The following is a 12,715-nucleotide window of genomic DNA, read 5'->3' as shown; positions in this document are numbered from 1 at the left end:
GCAGCCCAGTGGCAAACCTGGTAATGTGGTTGTAGCAAATTGAGAGTTTGTTAAGGACAGTCTTGTTCAAATTCAAGAGGAGAGGGGATGCATACAGAAGGGTTGAAAGAAGGTGAGAGCGAGCTATGGTAATTTTAGCTGGAGGGGTTAGGAAGGCTTTTATTCTGTAAAGTGACCCTAGTTTTTTATTAATGGTTTTTATAGTTTGGTTAACATGTAGGTCAAATTTGAGATTATTGTCTATGATGACATCTAATAGTTTTGTAGATGGGTCAGGGGAGATTATTGTGCCATCATTTGATTTTATGGTAAAGGTGAAAGCGGTAGACCTACGTGTTGGTGAAAATAACAGCATTTTAGTTTTTTCGGGATTTAGGATCAGACGATGTTCAGAAAGCCAGTTTTCTATTGTATTAAAGGTGGTCTGGGTAGCTGACCATAACTCTACTGGAGATGTGGCTGAGCAAATCAGAGTAGAGTCATCAGCATATTGGATACAGCTGACCTTTGGGATGACAGTATAAAGGTCGTTAATGAAGATGAAGAACAGTAAGGGCCCTAGTATAGAGTCTTGTGGTACTCCGGGGGTGTTAGGTAGAAGGTTAGAGAGTTTGTTCTGCCAGAGGACAGCCTGCTGTCGACCATTCAGGTAGGATTGAAACCATTGGAGCGCTCCAGTATCTAGACAGAATGTTTGCAGGGTGTGGATAAAAAGTTGGTGATCAACCATATCGAATGCCTTGGAAAGAGCCAAAAAGAGGGCTGAGGATATATAATTATTGTTGCGATTATGGTTTATGGTGTTAGTAAAGGCTAGGAGGGCTGAAGTAGTGCTGTGATGAGGACGGAAGCCATGCTGAGTGTCTGCCATAAGGTGATTTTGGATTAGGTGGTGCATGAGTTGTCTATGAATACATTTTTCCATAATCTTTGCAAGTGGAGAGAGTATAGCTATTGGCCTATAATTGGAGAATTCAGTAGAGCTGTCTCCTTTGTGAAGTGGGATTACATAGGATATTTTCCAGATGGTGGGAATTTTAGCTTCTACTATGGTTCGATTGATTAGTATTGAGACGGGGTAAGCAATAGCATCAGCTGATTTTTGTAGGTACTGGGAAGGGAGTTGATCAACAGAAAGTGTAGTGGGTTTTAATTTTTTGATCAAGGTACGGATAAGTGAAGTGGCGACTGGTTGGAAGTTGAACGCAAGTAGGTTTCTAGGGGTGCTACTTTCAGGACCAGGGGAGCTAGGAGGTAGTTGGCTAGCTAGGGCTTGAATTGTCTCAGTAAAGAATTGTTTAAAACTATCAGAAACATCTTCAGGGGTTTTATCAATAGTAGCAGCAGGGATTGGGGTTGAAGTTTGTCCAGGATGTAGTGGATTATTTAAACCTGCCCAAAACTTCTGAGGGTTATTTTGATTTACTGTCTGTAAATTACAGTAGTATTGTTTTTTGTCTTGTAAAATTGATTTTTTGGTTTCATTCCTGGATTGCCTGTATTTAATGTGATCTTGAGGGTCTTTAGAAGAACGTCATAAAGCCCATGCTTTGTTTCTAAGGGTAATTTTGAGTTTAGACTCTATAGAAAGCCATGGTGCAGTTTTTGCCTTGGTTCTCTTTGAACGAACAGGTGCATGCAAATCAAGGATCTCAAGGAATTTGTTGTTAAAGTATGCTACTGCTTCCTCTAAGGGGAGGTGTTTTAGAATAGATCAATTACATGAGTTTTGTTCTTGTTGGAATTTGGCAAGGTCAAAGTTTTTATTGTCTCTAACCTTTCTGAGTAAGGGTTGTTGGGAATTAATGGTTTTGTGCTTAATTACATATGTGAGAAGGTGATCGCTTAGGTCATTAAGGAGGGTACCAGAGGTGTACAGTTGGGGGTGACTGTTTATGAGTACCCAGTCAAGTATACTTTCTTTTTGGTTGGGTTTACCTATCCTGGTAGGGGTGGATATGATTTGTGTAAATGCATGCAGGTTAATATGGGTGGTTGGGGATTCTAAGGAACAGGTGCCCCAGTCTATTTTAAAGTCTCCAAGTAGTAGGGTTTCTTGGGGGTAGTGACATGATAACCAGTGCAGGATATCTTCAAATGTAGATATATTGTTACCTGGGGGAATGTACATACAGATGATATTAATGCATTTATTTTTATTAAGTTGCAATTTGGTGGCAAGAATCTCAGAGTTATTAATCTGAGGAGGTTGTATTACATCTATGGTGACATGTTTCCTGAAAAGCCATGGTAGGGGTTAGCATGCTACCTGAAATGCCATGGTAGGGGTTAGCATGCATATCAGCACTTGAACTGCCATAAACCTACTGGCACTGGACCAAACACTGTTACTTTTGCCCCAGGCCAGATAATGCCTACCAACTGTAACTGGAGAAGCCCATTGACTGTTACACTATGTAGTGGATGTCGGACATATGTCGCACTCCACCAACCATGGCCTGACAAGGTGTATGAAAATACTAGGCCAAGCAGGCCTTGCTAGAAACTGTGTACATCATGTACAGAGTGTTATGTCAGCTGGTGGATAGGCAAGTGTCTGACAAGTCATAATCTGGGAAGATGGCATTGGGAGACCTATGCTGAAATAATACCAATCACCAGTGGAGTTCAACACCCTCCATTATTGGCGCACCGCATCTACCTATTCCCTCTCTGCAGTCTGTCAGTGACCTCTGACTGAGTAAATTAGCAGGTGATTGCATATTGGGAGCTGTCACAGAATTCCACAGAGAGCCAACAGTTACCAGGATGGCATAAGACTCAGTCAGTTGTACTCTGAGCCACTGACAAAGACTAACTGCTAACAACTGCACAATACTATCCTGTGGGAAATCACCCACCTCTGCAAATTATTATAGTATCCACATACCACACACAGTTGAGCCATTACACATGGGGTTATGGACATAGACAGTAATGTAGCCTTTGACTCTCACTGGTCAGTCAGATGTGGGGATACATTCACTGTTGTACAACCTATATTAACAGGTTTGAGATGTACATCCCAGACTGTCACTTCTATAATGACTGTGGCAGTCATCACACCTATCATTGTGTGCAATGGCACCCTTGCTATGTCACTACACTGTCATAGCATACACCTGTAGCAGCCACACGTCCCATGGTACATGAATACACATTGTAGATAACCTGTCCTATGGAGTCTGCGTCATGACCGTACATGTGTAGTCTGTCTCCTAAATGCTTTAGAGGGGATGTGTATGGCTTACATACAGGGAGGTGTCAAATCCCCTGTGTACATCCAGCATATCCATGACAGGACTAACACGTCTTTCTACATGCCTACAACACCACTGTGGTATACATAGTACATGCTGGAGAGTCAGGTATGTAACACAGATAGTATGCCCTACATGAAACAGGCCTCCTCATGCATGTGAAGCACACATCTGCTGTGACACAGCACATGGTGGTTACAAAATGGAATGCAGAACACACCAATCATAACTGGTGCTGGGCAACTGTCTGAACTCGACATAGGATATTTGTAGATGGGCCATTTCCATCAGGGCAGCTTGTAGATGTGTGTGTTCCCAAAACCTTGGTGACTCTTATCCAGGGTAGCAAACCTGTTCACAGATTAGGAATGGACGAGTAAGGTGAATGCCGTCATTGTCCTTGTTAGCCTGTTATACACATATGAACCTATGGAGCCATGCACTTATAGTGCTATACCTTGCTGAAGACATATTTGTGCTGTGCTGACATGCAGTCCTGTGCTGCTTTATTGCCATTGTGTATCCATAGGTTATCCCAACAGACTCCTGAAACAGAAACATAAACAGGTCCATGACACACCAGTCATTGTGTAACTATACAGCCATTACAACATCATACAACAAAATGTACACAAAAGTATGTGACATACTCATGACAAATGTCAGCATACAGTATCTGTCATTGACCACTACATGTGGAATGGCAAAACAACACTGCATTACACAAGAATTTGTCAACTAATATAGTCACCCTGTGCATCAGACACATAACTTCATTTCCCTGCTTCGATGGCAAGGATGACAGGGATGTGGCACAGGTATCATCACTTGCACAGGGTGTTGTGTGGGGGTACATGAGGCCTACGCAGACCAAAAAGGTTGACAGCATTTGTGTGAGTCAGGAAGGGAAGTAGGTAAGCTGGACCATGGAAATGTGCTGTGTGTGTCTGTAGGTGACCTGCATTTGACAGTGATGAGTGAGTGTGAGCATGTACACAGTCAAGCTCAGTGCTAACCCTACATATATGTGGGTTGGACAGCTTTGGACCACACATGGTAGAGCTCACTGTCGCTGGCCCTGAACATGGGAACTGGCTCTGCCAGGAGTTGCATTGGCAGCTCCATGCCCAAGGTCAGAAGTGGTGCTAGCACCTGATGGTGACTGCTGTCTGCTGGGACCTTGTCTTTCACAGGAATGCCCAGGACCACAAGCCCATGTAATGCTATGTCATGGTGTGGACAGTACACTCCCCTTTGTAGCACTGGATGTACTGCCACTATGGGAGTGTGATTGTGCACAGCCACGTGGACTCTCAGCAGACGGAGTTGCTGACCTATGTCCACCAGTCTGATGCTCAACTCCAACCAGACATCCCAGCACAGAAAATATACGGTCCAAGACAGACACTGTCTAAGCCCACCTTCTGTCCACTGCATCAGTCAAGTGATGCAAGGTGTCCCCAATGTGATGGAGGCAGTCATAGATGTGAGACTGTGCTGCATCCATAACTCTAAGCATACGTCTGATGTTGAACATGCCTGGGCCTCCATGATGGCCCGAAACATGTACTGTGTGACCAGTGATGTGACACCTGCAACAGGTGGTGGATGGACAGCAGGCCTCCTACAAGCACCTCCTGTCTATCTGCCTGTGTGGGACTTCGCCAGCTCTCTGGCTATGGCCAGTTTCTACACTCACTAGAGCCATAGTTGCCACACTTTCCTGTTCAGTGTCCCCACCTTCTGACTGTCCAATATCTGTGGCCTCTGGGGACTGGGTATGTGTGGGCATACTGACTGTGTGTGGTGACAATGGAGGCAGAAGAGGGATGTCTAGCTCTGAGACAGATTCAGCCCCCGACACCCACACCTGTGCCTCATTCTGGCCACCATCATCATCAGAGTCCGAAGAGACACTGACATCAGGTTTTGTAGGATACAGGTGCCAACCCCCCTGGTCATCTGTGATAAGAAAGAAAAAAGTGGTACATGAATACCTGTACTATCGTGTATGAAAAATCAACAAATACTCATAATAACAAAGACCCACAACTGGATTAGTGGTCAAACATTGTTCTTCGCTTTCGTCCAAAAAAGAATTCCTCAGAACAAAATACACACTCAGCTCAAGACCTTTATAACAATCACTTCATGTAAATCAAATAAAACTTGACCAGTAAAATTTACCTTTTAATTAATCAATATGAAACTATACTTGATAAAACAACACATAAAACCCAGTACATCTATCTTAACAAATATATTGAAATAGACGTTTCACTGCCTAATTTATTTTCCTTTCAACCTTTTGTTTTTTAAAAGGTATTTTACAGTAATTGTCTCATTTAAACCAGGAGGCTTATCTGCTCTTAACTGTCACTGCCAAAGTGTTTCACTTTGTTCAACTACACTGCTATGATAACCCCTTCTAAGATCTTAGGTACCTATTCCACATTGGAAAATAAAAAACATTCTACTCTGTCTACATACGAAAGTATGTTTAAATAGGACATTATTCTGGCCCTTAACTTTAATAAAATATAAATGTTCCTTAACAAAACAGTGTTAAGCTTACCAGGAGCAGGACCATGGCCTTGACTAATACCTGAGGGACCTGTGAAAAGTTGAGGGTGAGGTAATGTCAGTACCAATGCATATTGCAGCAAAACATGGTAATACATTCATATATCTCACATTTATAGTAGCTACTATTACTTGTTGTATTGGTCACATTCTGAGTATGAGAGTACAACTGAGGTTAATGCCTCTTCCTCTCCCAAAGAAGAAAGACTTGACACCCACGTAAAAGAGTGTACAGACTGACAGTATTACAATGCTGATAACAATAAGCCTACCTGCACGATCCTTTGCTGTGGAAACGGTGGCACCTACCTCCATGATATATGGTGTGACGGATTCCTGGGAGCTGTCATTTGTGTTTTCACCTGAAATTCTTCAGTGGTGGAGAGTGGTTGTTCTGCTACAGGCCATATACCAGTGACGGCATGATCCCTGGATACATCTGCTGCCTTTCATCATGCAGCATTGACCAAGTCCATCGCGCAGTGTTGAACTTGGTCATATGTCCTACCCTGATGGCCTGTGCCATTCACATCATGGACAAGGTCTGCCCACACTGTAGCCTGCTGCTCCCTGTTTTGCCTCCCCCTGGACAGTAGGATGTGATTATGTTGCCTTAGCCCTTCAAATATAATTTCATTTTCTGCATCTGAGACGAGTGCATGGCATTTAGGGTACATGCTTCCTGAAGGACAGCAAAAGGGAAACACATTACATGACCACAAAAGTGGAATTACACTATGTAGAGATACAGTAAGGACAAAATAGCTGGCACTATCCACTGCTTGCTCATACATATCATACTCCACAGTGTGCCAACATACTAAGTGTGTGGATACAGCTGAGAAAGTGGCAATAGTCAGGTATTCTCATGTGTGGCATGAAAAATACTACTATATGATCATACACCCAACACTCGAGTCTACAGTGGTGTGTCCCCTATGGGTAACCCCCCGATAATATGTCATAAGAACAGTGCCATACAAATAGAAGTGTGCTATTACAACCCCTATAAAGGGACAGTCCAATGAGACCAGTGTGCCACAATGACAAATGAGAATGCACCCTTGATGTATTGTATGCCCTGAGTAGTTGTAAAACAGCAGGAAATCAATGACTTGCTGTTATCACAGGTCTAAGACAGGCTTAATGCTGTAATCCCTATTCCCCGTAAGTCTTGTCACCCACCTGCATCCTGGTGTACACAAAATCAGTTACATACCTGATGAAGTACAGTACTCCTCTGCTGATATGTGGTGATAGTAAAGTTTTCACAAATGCACGCTCTGTGTGAGGAACGTCTCATACAGAATGGTTCCCCATAGACAGCTGCTTGCCTTTTAAACATGCTTTTCATCAGTAGGTGATTGCCTCTAAACCAGTCTGTGGGTCTGAAATGCTAATTGCAGCCAACACAGCTGATTTGCACTATCATCAGCCAATGACATTCAACTACTGTATAGTATATAAGGCCTTTATGTAGATTAGGGCCCCTTTCTGATATGTTGTGCTGGACACTACTGGGGTGAGGAGATTACATCATCACAGAGGGTAGGTCTGTAGTAGAAACCTGTACACAGAGATGGGTGTGCTACAATTAATAGACACAGGCAGAGAGTGTGAAAAATTAGAGGACAACAAGCTGTAGGAGTAGCTGTGGGAGCTGTGTCATCCATGTTATAGAGGCAGAGCCAGAGTGAAGTTACCCTTTCCACTCCAGTTAAGGCATTTGTTTAAGATAAGTATGTTAGTTAATGATATCACTAATAGAGTACTTGGCAACATGTTTGGTGTGTCCTTGAGTAAGATGGGGTATAAATATAAGAACATATGCACCATGTAGGCAATTGCCAGGTCATGTGTTACAGTCTGGTAGTGATCTGCAGCATGTATGAGGGCAAGCCTTGTTACAAGTAGGGACTTCCAATGTGTATGTTAGCTGTGCAGTTGTGATAATCTGCACAGTGACTTTGGAAGGATGGTGTAGTGCATGTGATATTAGTGTCCCTCATTTTCAGTACCTGCATTGACATTCTCTGTGAATGCATATTAATGCATGACTTGACACTTTATGCACATATAGGTTTGCTTTAGGGATAGGTGAAGTGTGTTCCTACCTGTAGGCCTGTAACTTCCATCAGTGAAAAGCAGATATGTCATTTGTAATGTATTGTGTGGATAATGAGTGCCTGACTCAGTCAATAATTGCTGCCTTCACAATACTATGCATTCAATTCTACACACCACTAGATTTCAACCCAGGATGGTGTGTTACAAAATGTACTGTTTGCAAGGTAATTAACAGACTGAACTACTAAGTCACTGCTATAGCAGGTGTATTTGCAAGATATATGTGCACAAATACAGGCTGTGACATACAGTTTCTACATCCATCAGTATGTCCATGGCTTTATATTGCTTTATATGCGCACCACGGTCCCAGTTGAACATGTATTTTGCCATTAATGCCTTAGCAGGTGTCTTTCAACATGTTGGTGCTGAAGGGCAAATTTACCTGCTAGCACAGGCCTCACTTACATCCATTATTATGTTTTTTGCTTTCTTGTGGTGTACTATTGCACCAGAGTCCAAGGTACACTCCTATTTTTTTCTGTTACTGTTTAATCAAGTTTGCATGTCACGTCATGTTGACCAGCCCTGCTGAAACACGCTTAATGACTGTAATTGACAATTACTATGTTTTGTTTAAACCACCTATTTCAATTACGAGTTGTGTGGTGTGGCAAGTTAATGCAGTAGTCTGCTGGTGCATTAGTCCTGGGTTCAAAATATGGGAGAAGTGTTTATTTTGTAAGTGTGTATTACAAGCTTAAAAGCACATATATTCAATATAGCTCTATTTAGCTGAGCTTAGCAAAGCTGTGTGATATGGTGCATTGTACAGCAATGCATTAAAAATATATAAAGAAAAGAAAAATGAGGAGATAGGAAAGTGGTGAAATGGGGTGCAAACAGGGGAAAACATGGTGAAAGAAAGGTAGGGATGTGCAGGAATGTTGTAAGAAAGAACCATAGCTATCCATTTCTTGTATAGCAGCAATTGTGCACTTTGACAGAATTTGTACATGACTTTGAACTCTCAACCCCAGAGAGAAGGGTGAGGACAACATAACTGTGTTGTTAAGTCAATTGGACCAAATTACGTTTGTCCAGTGGACACATATTTGAAACGGAGAGATATGTATGGGACGATATATTTTTTGGGGGGGACAGGTACCTATTTTTTTTTAAGATGAGAGTGGAATGTTGGGAAAGGGACATAGGTACATATGGGGGAGGTAAGTTGGATAGGTGAGGATTCATTTGCAAACAGACAAGACAGCAGACAGGAGTGGTGTGTGACACATGAGGAGGGTGAACACCTCCTTAGAAAGGGAGAGTGTTCTGAAATCCAAGTCCCATGTGCTTCCAGATGGCAGCAACATGACTCACATCCCCATCTATGGGACTGTCTGCACTGCTCCTTCACTGCCCTAGGGGTGGCAGTGCTGGAGGCTGCCTCATCAGGTTGGCCAGCATGCCCTCAATGTGGCTCAGGAGGTTGGCAAACCCATGGTAGACTATCCTGTGCACCAAGACTGGCAGCTCATCCTGGGTGACAACACCCCCTCCACCACGGATCCCAGAGGAGGCTGGGCCCCATCCTGTGGGGCAGTACTACCTGACACAACATGTAGTGCAAGGGCAGTAGCGGGGGCACCAACAGTCTGGGTTCCAGACGTGCTGGGACTCGGTTCTATGGCCAGTTGAGGCAAGGTATGTGGATCAGCTGGAAATGGCCTAACTTGATGTGCTGTTGTAAATGAGGTATAGCAATAAGTTACAGTTAGTAATAACCAAACCATTGTTAGTATTAACAGAATGGAATATCATTTTAATTAATCCAAATACATATTAATGTATATTATGTGTAACACAACAGTAAATAACGTAACAGTCAGTATATTAACAGCATTCCAGTAAGAAGTAAACCATAAGGCCAACAAAACAGTTAGTTTAACAAAATATGTTAATATTAAATCATAATAATATATAACAATAATACATCACCATTTTAAAAAAATATAGTTAGTTTAACAATATGTGTTAATATTAAATCATAGTAATAAATAACAATAATAAATAAATGAAAAAAAGGGGTGGGGGGAGAGAGAGAGAGAGAGAGACAATCCATTACTGACAATGCAGACTATATCCCTGAAAACACTGATAATAAATACTGTATAGGTGTGTAGTGTCAGTTTTGAGTACAGTGACTACAATTCTCCTATAGTTGATGTAGCACGTACATACCTCTCAGACTGTTAGCATGGGTCATTATGGGCTGAGCAATAACAAATGCAGGTACACAACTACATAGAACACTTTCACATAAAAGGGACTTCTATAACTACCAAGTTGTACTGTAAGCAGATTTGGTAATACATTGCATTCCAGGTAATTATTTTTCTGGTAATCCTGTGACAGATGGATTAGGGGGGGCTTAATTACATTATGTGAAACTGTGACACTTGAGAGTCATGTTTGTGTACAGTACATAAACTAGACATCCGTCATGCCTTAGTTGGCAGGCATGGGAATCAAACCCAATAGGTGTGATTGCAGGGGACATCTGCAAAAAGCATAGACATCCAAGGAATTCAGCCATTCTGGGAATATGTAAACAGATGTGTTTAAGAATCAACAGTACTGCTTAACACTTTATTGGTATTGCTGATTAGTGTCTGTGAAATGTTAGCACAATCATTTCTGCTCATAACATGGGCTACCTCAACCATATACCATTTGATCCTGGAGTGGGAGAAACAGACAGGATTATGTGACTGAATTTTTTTTGCATTCTGGAAGCATACTGTATTTATTAAACGCATTTATGTAGGAATCAACAATGCTGCTTAACACTTTATTGGTATTGCTGATAAATTTCTGTGACGTCCATACAATATTTGCCCATAGAATGGGCTACCTCTCCCATATACCTTTATTACCTGAAGTAGGACGAACAGAGAGCATTATGTGACTGAAATTGGCCTGGGGACAGCCTTGGACCATACTATGAGTTAAACAATGCAGTTTGCAGGCCATTAGTTTATCATTTTACAGCTTTTACTATGTTATATTTGACTGCAGCAACCTTACCATAGACAAGCAATGCATATAGCTCTGCTGCAATGGTTATGACAACACAATCCTGACGTACACCATTTTTCTTACTGTTATTGGTATTGTTTATTTTTTATTGCAATACAGTTATCATTGTTCATTTATTACACTGCAACTCTAATTGCCCATTTATTGCACTTCAGTTCTACTTGTCCATTTATTGCACTACAGCTTTTATGGTGTATACTTTATTGCAGCACATGCTTTACTCTTTTTGCTTATTGCACTACAGTTAGCATAATAAATCTGCACATACCACACTCATGGTGCAACCTGCAACCTGCCAGATGGTTGCCATGGGACTCAACATTGTGAGTCCTGTCAACTGCATCTGTTGGGAGATAAGCACACCATTATGCATACCAGTTTTGCAGACATTCAGCTTGCATATTGGTAAAACAATAGAAAACATACATATTTATAGCGCATTCCCAGCTCTGGCTTCTTGGACTCAGGTGTCCAAGGTTCCCCTCTTTCTCCACTTCAGGTTGTCATAATGATGATGACACAGCTTATCTGTGTGGGAGATACCAGTAACACTGGTGAGTTCCCTGGCCAACTGGTCCCTGGCCTCCACCTTACACTCAGAGCCCTGGAAACCACCCTGCAGCAGCCAGAGTTCATGATTTTTTACCAGGAGCCCAACAAAGACCCTAGTCTCCTGAACACCCCATCTCTGCACCCAAAAGCGTGCACCTTCATTTGCAATGTTTGCCATATCAACAGTTGATTAGACTACAAAAATTGTTGCAGAATTCATGCATATTGCACCTAATATGGACTGTTTTCTGGCTGTTACACATCGCTGAGCAACATTCTAGGGACCGAAACCTTGTCACCACAGTAAACAGAACATGCTGGTGGGATAGATTCCTGTCCCAGAGACTTCCCATACTCTGGAACAGACTACCTATGTCAAACAGAGCTCCTCATTAGCACTCTTCAAGAAAAATCTTGATGATTGGATGGGAAATGGGAAATTCACCCCGGGGATCACTTCTGTGGCTCTGCTCGACAGGGGCACAGGAAAATAACTTTCTTGGGTGGCGAAAGCCAGGGTGTATTTTTTGGCTAGGCTTGTATGGGCCCTAGGGCCGATAGCCTAGTACCTACCTATGAACCTATGAACCTATTCAAAAATGTGTTGTGTTGCTTAGCATTGCACAAACCAGCTAAACGCAGCTAAGCAGTGTGAAACCACGCACACCCAAGGTTTTAACTAAGCTTATCACCTCACAAACAAAAGTAGCCATTAGCCTTTTTAAGCAGTGTTCAGCACTGCACAGCAGTGCCATAGTTCACAAATTTCTTTTTAAAATTAAGCATATGTAAACAATTAAATTACTGACATATTATCACTGCTATGGACTCAAACCCAGGATCTATTAAGCATTAGGCTGTATCTCAACCCATTTAGTTACTTGAATATTATGAAAAGTAGTATACATTCAGATATACTACTGGGTTACCTATTAGTATTACTAAGCACCTCGGCATGCCACCTAAACAAGCTTAAACATACCCAGACATAAATAATTAATTACATCCGGTTTCTATTTTTAAATGTCTAGCAACTGCCAGCTATGTATGTATGACTGCTGCTCAGCTCTATGATGCTCCACACCACTCAAACAACATTTAAAAAAAGAAAAAAACAAAAACACTTAAAATAAGGACAAAATATGCAATTA

This window comes from Protopterus annectens, chromosome 7.part0 (assembly GCF_019279795.1).
Source record: "Protopterus annectens isolate FY-2018-M chromosome 7.part0, PAN1.0, whole genome shotgun sequence".
NCBI classification, from domain to species: domain Eukaryota; kingdom Metazoa; phylum Chordata; order Ceratodontiformes; family Protopteridae; genus Protopterus; species Protopterus annectens.
This window is presented reverse-complemented; position numbering follows the sequence as displayed.